General features: G+C 39.6%; 1 protein-coding gene across 6 annotated transcripts in view; it reads left to right on the forward strand.

Annotated features, from left to right (window-relative positions):
- Nucleotides 1-16,007, forward strand: part of LOC105465339 (catenin alpha 2) — a 1,482,339-nt gene that overhangs the window by 298,918 nt on the left and 1,167,414 nt on the right. For 3 of the 6 annotated variants that reach the window (XM_011713753.3, XM_071077395.1, XM_011713752.3), the window contains one exon: nt 4,632-4,760. The gene's annotated coding sequence lies outside the window, so the exon portion shown is untranslated. Of the gene's footprint in view, nt 1-4,631; nt 4,761-12,352; nt 12,510-16,007 lie in introns of those variants that run through there. The other 3 variants (XM_011713751.3, XM_011713755.3, XM_071077396.1) reach the window with 1 other exon arrangement.

Here is a 16,007-nt window from a genome sequence, read left to right on the forward strand (position 1 = left end):
AACCAGGTCAGTGTATCTTAAACAATAAGAAAAAAACTAAATCACATAAACTGAAGTCAGAGTTAGGGTGGGCTTCACAAAGCAACCATGATATCCTTCCTAGACTGATGCAATTCCCTGTTACCTTATCTCTGTATATCTGAATGTGTCCCCTACGTCACTTCTCCATATAGCAGTCACAGCGATCTGTTGAAAATTAAAATTAGATTAGGTTCTTGCCTGATCAAAACACTCTACTGACTTCTCATCACAATAAGAATAAAATCCTTAATCCTTCCCGTAGCCACAGACACTGTCTATTAGGACCCCTCTAGAGCTCTCCCTCTAGAGTTCTTGAGACACCTATGTAATGGGACCCCTCTAAAGCTCTCCAGTCGTATCACCTGCTGCTGTTCTCTCACTCACTCCACACTGGCTATAGTATCCCATTTTGATGTTTCTTCATTGTGACAAGCTTGTTCCTTTCTTAGGACCTTGACATTTGCTACAGCATAGGCCCAGAATGCTCCTACATGGAGCCTTTCAGGCACCACTTGCTGTATTATCAGAGTTCTCCAGAGAAACAGAACCAATATGATGTGTGTGTATATATAGAAAAAGATTTATTGTAAGTAATTGACTCGTGATTATGGAGGCTGGCAAGTCTAAAATCTGCAATATTGGCCAGCAGCCTGGAGACCCAGGACAGCCGATGGTACAGAAAAATTCCGAATGCCATCTGTTGGAGATTTCCCTTTCTGTTCTATTCAGGCTTTCAGCTTATTGGATGAGGACCACCCACATTATGGAGGCCATTCTTGTTTACTCAAAGGTCATGGATTTAAAAGTCAATCTCATCCAAAAATATCTTTCATGTTGACACATAAAATTCACCGTCACACTCACATACTTTTTCAGATCTGTGCTCATTCATGACCTTTCAGAAAGAAATTCCTCAAAGCCCCTATTGAAAAATTCCACTAATTTCTGTGTCTTCTATACCTTTATCATATTTTACTTCACTTCATAGCTTTTTTCAACATCTAAACTTATACTACATATTTATTTGCTGTCTACCTATTATCTACCTCCATTTCTAGAATATAGGCATTATTCTTGTTTACCACCATTTCTATAGGATACAAACAATAATTATGTAGTGGATGCTTAATAAACTTGAGTCAAATGTTTATATTCACCTGGGAATCAAATGGAATCCTTCTTATCTAGAGGGAAATGGCTCAGAATAATTGAAATTACACAGAATAACTGAAATACACAGAAACAATTGAAAGATTTTTCTAAGTCATATTGCTTACAGTGTGTATTTGTCTATTGTCTCTCACCCCACCCTTCTCGGCTCTGAAATACTGAGAATAGGGGTCTACAAAATGCATTCCTTAGCCTTTGTTGACAGCAGACTTCTACTCAAGTCCTTCCAAGAGAAGACACTAGTGGAGGGATGAGAATGTCTCAAGGGATAAGCTATTGTTCTTTTCTCTTGCTCTTCTTCTGGCAGCATTCTTGAGTGACTACATCCTTTCCATCCAACAGCAATCCAACTTCAGCTTCAATGGTACCTCTTGCATGGTTCTAGGACAAACTACAGGCCTCCTTTGTCATGGTTTCAGCACTGTCTAAACTAGCCACTCTAGCAGGGAAGCACTGAGTATTCTTCTGGGCTCTGATTACACCATCTTGTCACTTTTGTTTTCCAAGAATTTGATAAAGTAGCCACTTTCAGCAATTACTAATCTCTGGTGTACTTTTTTATTTTACTTCTCTCAGACTCAATACAATGTAGCAATGCTCCTGAATTAGACCTCTAAATTACAGTCTATTGTTTTAAAACAATAAGGTGCTCCCATTTGTTTTTTTTGTTTTGTTTTGTTTTGTTAATTCAATGATGTGATTCTTGTGTTAGGTAGCTTGTACAGTTTGAATATAAAGATGACCTTATTACCAGTGGAAAATGGGTTACTGCTAATCCATGACATGCCACGACATCACATTTACCAAATTAGCTGTTGTGGCTTTATTCAAAATTTATTTTCCTGTTTATTTATTTATTTGTTAGATAAAGAGTCTTGCCCTACCACTCAGTCTAGCTGGTCTTAAACTCCTGGCCTCCTAACTGGTCTTAAACTTCTGGCCCACCTCTGCCTCCTGAGTAGCTGGGTCTCTAGGACTGAACCACTGCATTCAGCTTATTTGACGTTGCTTTAGATGAAAGGCCTTCATAAGGCAAGGCTCTATAAAATAAAGTGGTCAATGAATTCAACTGCCATAGTAGTGATGATGACTACTAAAGACTGCGGGGAAAGATTTTTTTTTTCTAATACTGCACTGGATTGCTTATAGAAACAAAATTACAAGCCTGATGCTTTAAAGTCTTAGTTCAAGGCAGGTCAGGGAACCAGGGAAATTTCACTGTGCTCTTAAAATATTCACTCATTTATTGTAGTTTCAGGGAAGATCACAAATCCCGTCCCAAACCTAAAAGTGAAAATTCCAGAATTACATTGTAAGTTGAATTTACTGCCTCATCATGTATCTTATGTGAAACTAAAAGCACATGATCTTGTGTACATTTTAGAGTATTAATTGGGAAAGAATGGAACTCTGGGGTTTGAAATAGGGATATTTGGGTAGACGTAGGTAAATCCGATGACCTTGAACCCTCAAATCTCATTGAACTTTCTATTGCTAGCAGAAATAGTCTCCCATATTTAAGGATATTAGCCTTTTTTAAAAAATTTTTTTATTTCAAGGCCCTGCAATTACCTCCCCTAAGGAAGTTACTTTCAAGTGGATGCCTGTTCATAAAACCTATCCCCACCATGCTTCATTGCCTTCAAAGCTAGAGTTTGAGTCTGATTTTAGCAAACACCTGGCGGACAAGTATATAATCTTACCCAGTGAAATGTGACTTAAATACAAAAAGTTTTACTAAGAATATTATTAGTTTTATTCACTTTAGCTTAAATTTGGAGAATATGTGTGGGAAAGATTCTAAATATTTTGGAACAAAGAAAGATTTACAGAGATTCTATTTGCCATGTGTTATCTTGAGTAGCTAGGAATGGCTCAACTGTGGACACACCATCAGACTTTAATTCGGCTTATATTTAATAATGTTGAGCATGTACAACTTCTTGGCATAAAAGTGAAGAAAAATTCTAAAGCTTTGAGAGTCAAATAACAGACTGCATTTGTTATTTGTGACTTGGTCAGCCCCTGTCACACATAACACTCTCTTCATTCAGATATTGAGAAATTTATGAGTGAGAGAAGTATTAGAATCCTCAAAACTGTGATGGGTGGGTGAATATGAATACAGGTGAAAGAAGATGGCTTATGAACTGATAGTCGTTGAAGCTGAGTGCTGGGGTAATAGTGGAATAATTATGCTGTTTCTATTCTTTTATATAATTTTACAATCATCCATAAGAAAATTAAAGGAGATGAGTTTTGTGGTGGCTGTCTTTTGTTGACTGGAGATGATATTGGAAAACGCCAAGTTTGAAACAGGCTGCCTAGTTTTAGTGGAAATTATGAAATTCCTAAATAACAGAAGCTTAGTGAAAATGCTTAACTACCACAGAAAATGTGTACATGATGACCTGGTCTGTTGATGTCATCTAGATTCCAATTTCCTAGACTCTTTAGGGCTTGATCAATGGACTCATGTATAAAGTGGCCACAGTGGCAGGTATAGAGATTCTGCAAGGGCTCAACAATACAGACCTTCTCTTACCAAAGCTATTTGACTACCACCCTTGCTGTGGGCATGCACAGGTTTAACAGCAGAGGCCCAGCTCATATCCTGATATGGCACTATTCCTTGGGGAGACCAGGCAACCACCTGGTATCAGAGTGATTGCTCTGCCATTTATTTTGGATACTTCATCTGCTTTTTCTACTTCCAATGTCTCTTCCACCAACAACATTTTTTTATTATGAAAATAAGCCCTCACAAAGAACAGGGCTCATAGTTGTGGGCACAAGGGAAAATAGTTGTTAATTTCTCTTCCTATTTACTGTATTAGGGTAAAACAATATCATATATGATATCTAGTAAGAGCTGATACTACATGGTGTTTGGAAACACTCAAAATGTAGATTATGGTCTCTCAGCTGGTGCCAGAAGCCACCATCAGAAGGCCTTTGGTGTGTCATATTCACCATCAAGACATTTTGTACTGTATTGCTTCTAACCAAAGAACTTATTACAATGCAAAAGAAGTGCAGCGATGGTGTCATGCAATTCACTGATCTGCATATTCCACTTTTGGAGAGAATGTGACAGTATCTTTCATTATGTAAATAGTAGATGCATCTTGATAAGGAGAAACATCATGTCATTGTCCTTTTAGTTGTATTAAAATTTAAGTACAGTTAAAAAGGTGTTATGGAGGCTGAGTTGCCAAAGAGCTGAAAGTGTTGATTATTTGACTACTTTGCCTCTTTTCCAACCATTCTTAATTTTGTTCATAATTCTGTGATTGGGGAAGCTGGATATTAAATTTTCTAGGCTCTGTTTCCAACTGGTTTCTAAAGTTATACCCATAGGAGACACTGGGAGAAGACAGGAAGGCAGGAAGAGAGGAGACACTATTGTAGCGTGACATCTTTCTTTCTCTTTCTGGCAGCACCTCTGGATTTAGATGCAGTTCTTCAAGGACCATGGTTTCCACAATAGTACCCCCTCTCCATTGTTCCAGCTCTGACTCAGATGGGCCCCCCTTGATGGCACTCCCAGCAGCACAGCTTTAGCACTGGTAAGACATCTCTTCTCTTATTGTTCATACCCTAGCAGCAGTAGATGTTTTCTAAAGTTGCTAATCGTTGGTTTACTTCATTTTTTCTCCTTCACTCTCCCACCTTTCTCTAACACCTGCATAATCAATTCCTTATATTAAATTATACGTGTTTGAACTGTCTGCTGCTGTTTACCTTTTTCTACCAGGGCTTGGACTGACACAATCGTAGAATGACTGATTTATTTCCTTGCTCTACACTCATATACAATTAAGATTGAAAGAAAAGTGGACATTTCTTCTATTAGCTCTCTTTAGAAGTTAGTTATTTTTCAGCATCCATTAAAAACTTGTCTTTGTTCCATGCTTCCAAGCTCCATAATATGTCAATATCTATATCAAAATCTGTGACCATAGAATGAAATATGGCACTGAACTAAGGCCTGAATTTCTCAACCATTGCCTGTGGAAGTCCACTTAGACAAGGTCTGCTCCTGGAGCCAGAGGTGAGATTAACCTCAGGCTAAAGCATGTGGGCTGCATTTTGGAAAGGTGTACAGTTGTTAGAGTGGGAATAGATGGGACTAGACATTGGATAATCCATACATAATGTGCTCTGTGAAGCTCTCATTACATTATATTGCATTTATCTCGAGTTGTCAGTTTGCCTCATTAAAGTATGAGATTGTTAATTGTACAAACTGTGTCTTTTATCTAAATAATCAACATTGAGAATTGTGGCTGTCACCCAATATGCAAGTGTCAAAATTGTCTTGAATGGAGGAATGAATCAATGTGCCAGAGCTTTTGAATAAGGTTGGATTTAACAAGATTGGGTTTGAGCCTTCAGTAAGAATGTCATGATAATATACAATGTAAATAGGCACTGGAATAATTGTGTTTGTAGAATTGGAGATCTACTAGTTCAGTGGCATTTATATTTTTTAATCAGCCAAACACTTTTTTCAAATAAAATACTACAGGAAAATGTGTGTGTGTGTGCATGTGTGCATTTGTATGTAAATAAGGACATTTCTATGTCTTTGAAATTGCCTATGTAGAGTTAGGTGGCTTAAAACATTGTTTGATGCAACATATTTTTTTTTCCAACTCCCTAAAGGGCTTTTGCAAAGTATATTGGTGCATGTGTTACAAGTTTAAAAAAAAAAAAAAAAAGGAATTTCTTCAACCACGTCCAAGCTGAGTTAAGTTGACTCATAGAAAGGAATTGTTTCTCTTCCATCAGTAGGGAGGTATCAGAGTGCTGGGAAGAGCAGTATGGACTGTGGAGTCAGACTGTGTAGGCTATAAACCCACCTGTACCACCTGCCAACTCTATGACCTGGTGCAATAATTATACTCAGAGCCTTAAAATTAGTGGTACTTTTCACATCAACATTTTTAAGATGAGGAATTTGAAACACAGAGTGTTTTCATCTTAAAAATGTGGATGATATTGGTAATCTTTGGAAAAGTTAAAGTATAGAAACCTCTTAATATCATCAGTAACTATTCTGTAAATAATATGTACCATTATTATATATCATCAAATCATATTTGGTCATTCAAAGTGGTAGAGGAAATACCTCTGTATTCTGGAAATCAGGAGATTCTGTCCCAACTTGTTTTCACTATGGTATCCAGGACTGTTTATGAAGTATTTTGATTGCTAGGCACATGGTGGTTTTGTACTTTGAATCTTGTGGTCACAGGAGTTATGTGACTAGCTTTTTCCTAATATACAAGTCACTCCAGGGCCAGATCAATTAATTTATTTTTTTCCCTGTAGAATAGTCATGAATTAGATTCCAGATAGTGGCTTTTCAGTTAGCTTGGGTCTCAGAAAGGGAATCTTGTACAAACAGAGCTATCATATAACTCTCTGAAATCTGGGTGTTATTTCTTACCTCAACATAACCTACTCCATATGGTTAATTCAGCAATTGACTAGTTTCGTGATTATGGGAAAGAAAAACACATTGAGTCTCAGTTTTGCCATCTGAAAAATAAGGAGGCTGGATAGGAAGAAACCATCACGAAAGTCCCTTTGAGTTCTAAAATTATGTCTTCACTGATAAGAATAAAAGTGGCAGTGAGGATACTGTGGTTTGAATGTGTCCCTCGATGTTCATGTGTTGCAAACTTAATCCACAATGCAACAGTGTTGAGAAGGGGGAACTTTTAATAATAGATTAATGCCATTACTGAGGGTGTGGCGAGTGGATCCATTATTAAGGAGTGGGTTCCTGAAAAAAATGAGAATTCAGCCCCCTTCCTCTCTTGTTCTCTCAATTGCTGTCTCTTGCCCTTCCACCATAAGATAATGCAGCAAAAAGGCTCTAACCATCTGTGACCCTTCAATCTTGGACTTCCCATCTTACAGAACCATGAGCCAAATAAATTTCTTTTCTTTGTAAATAACCCAGTCTCAGCGAGTTTGTTATAGAAGCAGAAAACAGACTAAGAAGAGGATCAGACATTTTTTAAATCAAGGAAGAATAGAAATAAGCTCATTAATAAGCTGTGAGTCAAAGAACAGCAGAGTAAGGTGAAAACTAAGGTCAGCTGTTCCGAAAGTATGCTCCTTCGATTCTAGCCACAAGAGATATTTTGTGAGAGAGGGTTCCTTGTTCATATAAGTGTGGGAAATGCTAAACATATTTCTCTTAAATGAACTTCATGCACATTATTGTTTTCTATGTATTCACTAAAGAAAAACCTTTAAATGATTTTCACTCAGCACTTGCCAATACACTTTTATTGTGGAAATCACTTTTCAAGTAACTCCACAGTGATGAATGGACTGAGCAGCTGTAATTTTTGTTTGTGCAGTATGCTTACTTTTCCATGTCCTTCCTCAACATCTTTTCAGGAATTTCTCCTCTTCCTGCATGAGGTCACAGGGGTGAACATATGAACCAGAATGTGCTATTCCTCTGGTCACAGTAATCTGTGACACAAATGTGAACACAAGCCTCCAGCAAGTGTAATCATATCCTTTGCCATGATTAATATTTTTGATGACCCCCTGGACTAGCTTAGCCTCATATACACATACCTTAGACTTCTCAGGTATGTGAGCCACAATTTCCCTTTTGCTCAAAACTTAAATTGGACTTCAGTCATTTGCTATTGAAAGAATTAAGACTGAAACTATTCTTCCATAGAGCAGATACACGGAAAACATGCTCCAGGGTGACAATTGAGAGTAAAATGACACAATTTCAAAATGTGTTAAACAGACAGCAGCCTCAGCTTTCTCCTAAAGGGGAAGTGAATCTATTAGGGAACCTGAAGATGAGAGTGACACAATTACTATGAGAAGACATATTAAAGCTTATTATTTATTTTTTAAAGAAAAATATTAATTGGAAATAAAAGATGATAGAAACAGATTCAAATTAGTCAAAAGACACTGAGGAACAATATTATTTTAATGCTTGATTAATTTACTCATTGATATTAGAACTATTAATTAAAGCAAGTATACAGCTCTATTTATGGACAACAGTGTGCTAAAACATGTCAAGTATTATTTCATTAAGTTCTCACAAGAAAGTCATAAAGATAGATAAAAATTTCCTCCATTTTGCAGATTGGCAAACTGAGTATCATAGACATTAAAAAACTTGTCCAATGTCACACACTAGAATATGGTACATTCTATCTATATAAGATTACAGTTAAAATGTTTCAACAAGCAAAATAAAACACAATTACACACATGGATCCTAAAACACTCATTCTGTTTACTTGAAAACATATACATATATTCACCATTACAGTATACATATAAACAATTACCTAGGGATACAAATGATAAATATGTTTGAACAAATGAAAATGAGTAGTTGAGTGGATACATTGTGGTATGTAGAGACAACTGAATATTATTCAGTGCTAAAAATACAGCTGTCAAGCCATGAAAATACATGGTGGAATCTTACATGCATATTACTAAGTGAAAGAAGTCAATCTGAAAAGGTTACATATTGTACGACTCCAACTATATGACATTCTGGAGAAGGCAAAACCGTGGAGACAGGAAAAATACCAATGGTTTCCAGGGGTTAGGAGCAAGAAAGAGTAGAATAGACAGAACACAGAGTATTTTTAGTGAGTAAAACTAGTATGATACCATAGTGGTGGATACATGTCATTATACTTCTCTGTACTTCTCAATTTTTCTGTGAACTTAAAACTGCTCTAAAAAATAAAGTCTACTACAGGCGCCCGCCACCTCGCCCGGCTAGCTTTTTGTATTTTTTAGTAGAGACGGGGTTTCACCGTGTTAGCCAGGATGGAGGCTGAGGCAGGAGAATGGCGTGAACCCGGGAGGCGGAGCTTGCAGTGAGCTGAGATCCGGCCACTGCACTCCAGCCCGGGTGACAGAGCGAGACTCCGTCTCAAAAAAAAAAAAAAAAAAAAAAAAAAAAAAAAAAAAAAAAATAAATAAATAAATAAATAAATAAATAAAGTCTACTAAAACAATGAAATTGCTGAGGGCTTGATAGTGAAATTTCTGGAGCTGACAGACTGAATTAGGGTCCTAGTGTGTAAGACCTGATATTTAAATGTATAAGCACTACAGATAATTTTCCTTAAGATGCCAGTATTGGTTTGGCGTATCCTAAAAATCTAGATGTCATTTGATTGCACATTAAATTGTATTATAATTACATATAGCATTTTCTCCATTTGAACACAGTGCCATACCTTTAACCATGCTCTTTTTGTTTGTTATTTATGTTTGCATAAATTTTTAATATGAGTGAGGGAAAGAAGAAAGTTTCTTGTTTTTCTGAGGGCTGTATATGTTTATGTCACTGAAATGAAGGACAACACTTAAATCAAGAAAATCAAAAACAATCAGATTTACAAGCAGACTCAAAACAAAAGAAATAAGCATTTTAAAAAATCCCCTTAGTTTAGAATGGGACAAACAAAATGATAGCATTTTAGCATCCAATAATAACCATTACTTAGAAAGCATATTTAGACTATTATCAGAGGGAAAAATATGGCTATAATAATATTCATTTTGGATTTTCCATAGGGTAGACAGGGTTGAGGATTCCCCTTTATTAAAACATAAAAGAATGTTAGTAAATTCCTTGGCAGCAGGGAACAAAAATCTCAGCTGCCATTTGCCTGCTGGTGACTGAAATGCATTGCCTGAGTAATTTCTTATCACTATCTAATTGACAGACCACAATTTGATGTATTTTGAAGAATTGAGGGAGACCAAGGGTCTGAGAATCAAAGATGGCTTTTATGCTGGTGTTTTTTTAAATTAACTCTAATTTAAAGCAATTGGATGGACTAAAACCTTCCAAATATTTTACAAAAGACTTTTAAATGTCTCTCAATAATATTTTACTGTTTTGAAAGTCACTACGAAACAACAAACAAGGCAAATCCCATTTTGACTAGACAGCATTTGGTTTACATTATTTTTTCTTTTTTGGTCTACATTATTTAATTGCAATTAAAACAAAAAATTATAAATGTAAGCCTAATTACAACAATACAAAAAACTACACATGAATCCTCGGAACTTAAAGATACGAATTTTTCTGGTCACTCTTTGGCCTGTAGTTTTTAGCTTATTCCGTCAAGCCTGACCAGAGTATGAAAAAAATCACAATAATCATTAAAAAAAAAAAAAAAAAAAAAAAAAAGGTCAATTCTTGCGTGCATGCTGTACCTCATTTTGACTAGGACAACTTTACTCTTTCCAGATTCTTGGACCATTCAAATTCATAGGTGTCTTCTGCCTCCGGAATGATACTGTATGCAGTATCTCTTTTTGTTTAAGCACCTCGCTGGCTAACCTATCCATATCTTACCACATCAGGGACTTGTGATGCCTCTCTAAACCTTATTCATTCTTCAAACTTCAGCTGAAGGCCTACCTCCTTTCTACATACTCCAGTCCATAGTATGTACTTTTCATTCTCCACTATTTTGGCACAAATCATTTGGCGCTCGGCACTTACTTCATGAAGCACAACGTGTGCTTTCTTTAGCGTGTTTCTCCTGTTTCTATAGGCAGTCTAAGAAAAACGCTTGGTGGTAAGAGCACGCGGTGTCACTGTCCGTGGTCCTGAAACACGGTTGCGTGCTAAGGTTCTTCTTAAGGCAATATCCGGTGACTCCTGTTCACTTTTTCCCAGAAATTTTTTAACTGGTAAAGTGGTGGGGACAAGAAAAAAGAAAGCCAAAAAGATATTGGGAGAGAAAGATAGACGCATGGACAGAGGTATCCCTCTCCAGTCATTCCCTGGAGAGAATTAAAAATACTAGGGTTTTATGTAATTTTCAAACAATTGCAGACGCGAACTTGGGAACAAAACGGGGGATGGAAAAATATCAATGGCTTAGCCATTGATGAAGGAGAATTTAAAAAATGCGTGCACTAAGTGACATAAAGCCATCCAAGTGTCGGCATGAACACGCGCACTGATGCTAGTGAACCAGGATACCAAACAGGTAGCGTGCTGTGAACGTAGCCTCTGTTGTGTCATACTAAACTTCCATAGATTTTCTTTGTTTTTCTCTCTTGATTTAAAACAAAACAAAATTGTCATTTGGCACAGTGGCAGAACAAAGATGACTGTAACTTATGTTTCTCATTTGATGTAGCTGCGTACCTTTTTCACTGTTAGCACCTCTCTAACAGTTACGTTCCAGCAACATCAAGTCCCAGCTGCGGATGGCTGGCGGCGCAAACACTCCCTGCCTTAGCTATGTAAGTTCCCCAACTAGAGTATAACCTCTGAGAGGACGAACATTTTTGGATATCTCAAAATGCGTAAGTACAGTGTCTGGTACAAACTAGGGGCTCAGAAATATCCATTGAATCAAGAAAAGAATCACAATGAGAAAATATTCAATAAAGGCTTGTTAAATGAGCAAATATTCCATTTGTTTTAACAATTCCATCCTCTTCTAGGTTCTTTCAAAGTCCCAATCTTCCTCCCTCTCCCCTCGGGACTCCAGATCCCAACAAACCTCCCTTCCGCGGCAGTCACTACCTTTGCCGCACTCTGGCCCTGCCCTCCTCCGGCCACGTGTCGGACCCCTGCTGGGCTGGCCCTCCTTTCCTACTCTGCGACACCCCTATCCCCCCTGCCCCTATCCTGCCCGCTCCCGCACCCGGTCCCTCTTCCCCTGCCTCGCCGCTCCGGCGATTCAGCTCCAGGTCCCCGCCCGCAAGGTAACGCGGTTGTCATGGACACGGCACTTGCGCCCTACGGAGTTGTCCCTTCGCCGCTGTCCCCTCCCCCCACCTGCAGCGCCGAGCCGGCCGCGCCTCCTGAGCTCCGCCCCACACCGCCCCGCCCTTTCGGGCGCTCCCCAGGCCGCGCGCGCCCGCGGCCCCCCTACCCACCCACCCCTCGAAGCCCGGTGCCTTTCCAGGCGCCGCGGAGCCACGGGGACCGCGGGGGCGCGCGAGCGAGCAGCGGCCGCGCATGCGCACTGGCTGCCTCCCCTAGCGGCGATCCGGGCCGCTGCCGCTCGCGCTTGGGCAGGACGCGGGGCGGGCGGGGGGGAGGGGGGAGCGGCTTCGCTTCCAGCCCCGAGTGAGGCGGAGACCCGGGCGGGCGGGCAGAGCAGGCGGCACCGCACCTCGGCCAGAGGCGGCTGCAGCAGCTGCTGCCCTTGTCCCTGCCGCCGCCTCTCCAGTCCCTTCTGTGATTACCACTCCAGCTGCTGGGAACGGGCGAGAAAGAGGAGGCGGCGAGAAACTCCCACCGACCCACAGAGGTGAGTCCCGGGCAGAGCATCCTCCATCCTTGCCTGCCTCCCTCCCTCCCTACCTCCCTCCCTCCCATCCTCTCCATCCTCCCCCCTCCCCGCTCCCCAACCCTCCCTCCCTCATCCTTCCCAACATCCCTCTCTCCTCTCCCCTCCTTTCTCCCTTCCAGCCTTTCTTTCATCCCTTTCTTCCTCTCTCCCAGCCCCACTTCCTTCCCACCCTTTCTTTCTTCCCCGTCTTCCTTGCAGCCACTCGCGCTAGAGCACAGCTCTGCATCCCTTTCCTCTTGTCTCCATCTCTTTTTCCCCCTTTCTTACCTCTTCCCCGGTGGGAGGGTGGGAACATCCCTTCCCTGCTACAACTGTCCGGATTCAGGGGTTCCAGAAAATTGGGTGCATATACTGAGAGACACACTCTTAAACAGCGGGTGCCCTGCAGGTTCCTAAATTTTTAGGATGAAGGGTCAAGTTGGGTAGAGTACTGGAAACTGGAGGGAGAAGGGGATCGAGGAAGAATCTATGGATTTGTGCTGTATTAGGGTGGGGGTGGGGAGGGTTGTCACTTGGACATGTTGCCAACAGCCCCCATACCCCTCTTCAGCAGTTTCTTTTCTTCTTCTGGGAATTACATATTCCCAGTGTGTATCTCACCAATTTAAAATCCAGCTTTCCCTGCTTTGATTGTCTCCGTGAGAAACCACAACGAAAGAGGAGAAGAGAGGAAAGGAACAAGAGAGAAAAAGGGGAGGGGAGAGGAAGGGAGGTGGCAGTGTAAGCTTGTGTTCTTTTCCCCTAGGCCTCTTTGGATTGACATTTTCAAACCACCCGCCTCATATTTGGCTTGGAATTGAACCCGTGTGTCCTTGGTCCTGTCACTACCTACTTCAAAGGCAGAAACTCTCTAAACTTTAATGCCTGTGCACCACAGCATTATTTATGGAATGTTTTGCTCAGCATGCAAAATACCAAGATAGAAAGGTTTGGGAAAATAGGGAGCAGAAGGGTGGAAGAGATGTACTTTTGTTCATCATGGGTTAACTTCTCAAGTAGGATAATGGTTAGACAGTTTTGGAGAAATGAGGTTATACTCCACAGACTTGTAAATATACCATTTAGATGGCATTAGGTGCATTATAGCCTTTAAGAGACACCCTTACCCATTTTCACCCACCTCATAGGAACCCTCAAGATGTTTGAAGAGAAACATACTGTGTGATTCTGTTTGTGGCTTACACCAATGGAAAAGTTAAATTAGCTTCAGAACCATTGTTAATAATTTAAAATTGCTGTTGGTTTTACATCACTTATTTTCACAGAATGCTATAATTTACCTTGCACTCTTTAGCTTGCATTCTAACCCCTTATATTATACATATTATTGGCAATTTGGCAATTCTTTCTGTTAGCATTGCTGCTGTAAAGTTTATTTATACATGGCGGGACAACCATGTCTCAGAATGTTTAGTATATTTATCATCTCAGAAGGGTCCAATAGTGTAAGTATAAATCAAAAATGGATATTTTGAAGCCTATATTTTGTCCTATTTATGTTCTCCTAAAACGACAGACCAAAACACCTTAATATCTTTAGAATGGCTGTGTTTTGTGTTTAAAGAGTGTGTGTGAGGGACCAAAATTAATGGTGGATTCATTGAAGTTGCCAGTAAGACACTATGCTATGGAACACATTATTGGTTTTTTTCTTTTCATTTAAATTATTATATGACAATAGTGCAATATGCAGTTTTGCATTTTATGGGAGTGTAAAGCAGGAGTTGAGATGAAGAGAATTGCCTTCCTAAGTGATTGAGTGCTGATTTGATGAAGAGCTGATAGTTAATCACCTGAGTCAGTGCTGGGGAAGTGTGTAATATTAGGAGTGATGGACTCCTTCAACTCCCCGTGGTAGGAATGCAATTCCATTAATGGCTTGGCTGACTCTTCAGCCATATAGCTAAAGCTTGGTTGAATTACCAGTGTTACCAACATCCTGATGCAGATTGCAGTCAACCCTGTGTGTATTGGAATGCTTGCATTACTTAATAGTGAACTTGGAGATAGGAGTGTTTTCCTTGTTGGTGTTCCTTTCCCTAGAATACCATGAAACAAGTGAAAGACTGTCATGTTAATTATATATGAGCATAATAAGTTAGTTTTGTCCAAATTTCTTTCAAAAGACTTTTCCCCTCCCAGTATCTCTGCTATTCTTTGTGGGGCTTCAGAGTTGTGAATGTGGGGAGGTGGCAGCCCCTCTATGGGCTTTGCTCTTTCTCTGTTGCAGTTTTTCTGCAGAGGGATGTGGGTGTATGCCCCAGTTTTTGATACTGTGCTTAGTATAGAAACACAGGTACTTTTCATATGCCTCCTTTGTAAACATTAGTCCACTGAATGGAAACAAAGCATACCAAGTTATTAAAGAACTAGAAAACAAAATAACATTTTGTTTACAGCAAAATTTTAAGAGACGTGAGTACAATTAATAAAATATGCGTTTTAGAAGAGCAACTAGTGTCTTTGAAAAGCAGCTTGCCTCCTTGACTGTAATCCAGTTTGCAGATAAAGACTGACTTCCTCTGAAGAATTTCATTTCTAGAGGCTTCTGCCTTTAGTTGACTGGACCTTTAAAAATCCATGATACAATAAAGTGCCAATAGAACATCTTATGGACCCCTGTAAAACGTATTTTGGATATATTCTCTGTGTCTCCCTCCCTCAGAGCTCTTAATACCTGCCTAACCCTAGGCTGAGCGGTGTGAGGTATTCCAAGGAAGTAGAAAGAAGTAAAAAACACTGTCTTTGACCTCAGCTTACAGTCTAGTTGAGGAGAACAGGCATTTGCATGAGGTCCTATTTCACAGTGGCAAAGAACAAGATCTTTGGAGAGAGCTTTAGATGTCAGTACAGGCTCTAGTTCTTAGGAGTATCGTGTCCTTGTGTACAATTTAAATCTTTTTTTTTTTTTAATCTATAAAATGAAAATTGTAGGGGACTGATTCATGGGCTTGCTTTAAAGGTTAAATGTGTTTAGCAGAGTACTTGGTACAAACAAAACATATATTAAGTAAACATTATTATAATTAGGAGAAATAGTTTAAACACATTCCAAGACCATATATGATTATGTACTAGAAAGACAGAAGCGCAAGTAAGTACTAGAGGAATTGTGAAGAAGACGGGTGTCTGTGTAGCTGGGAAAATGTTATATTCGGTAGTAGCCCTGGAGCTTGGACAGAGACTCCTATGAAGGATTTCATGCAGGGTGGGCACCACAGCTGGAACAAAAGCAGAGAGGGAGGAAAAGGCATTGTGTGTTTGAATTACATTAGGGAAACTATTTACTGGAAGATTTGGCATGCAGGTGAGTGTATTGAAAGGTAGAGTGCATACAGTCAGAGTAATTATACTATCACTGAGTTAAGACAACTTCTAGTGTGGGATCCATTTCATCACATAGAAGGTTCAGCTACCCATGGAGGTAGTTTCAGTTCTTTATCTCACCTAAAGCCC

The sequence above is a fragment of the Macaca nemestrina genome, chromosome 13 (assembly GCF_043159975.1).
Source record: "Macaca nemestrina isolate mMacNem1 chromosome 13, mMacNem.hap1, whole genome shotgun sequence".
Classification (NCBI taxonomy): Eukaryota; Metazoa; Chordata; class Mammalia; order Primates; family Cercopithecidae; genus Macaca; species Macaca nemestrina.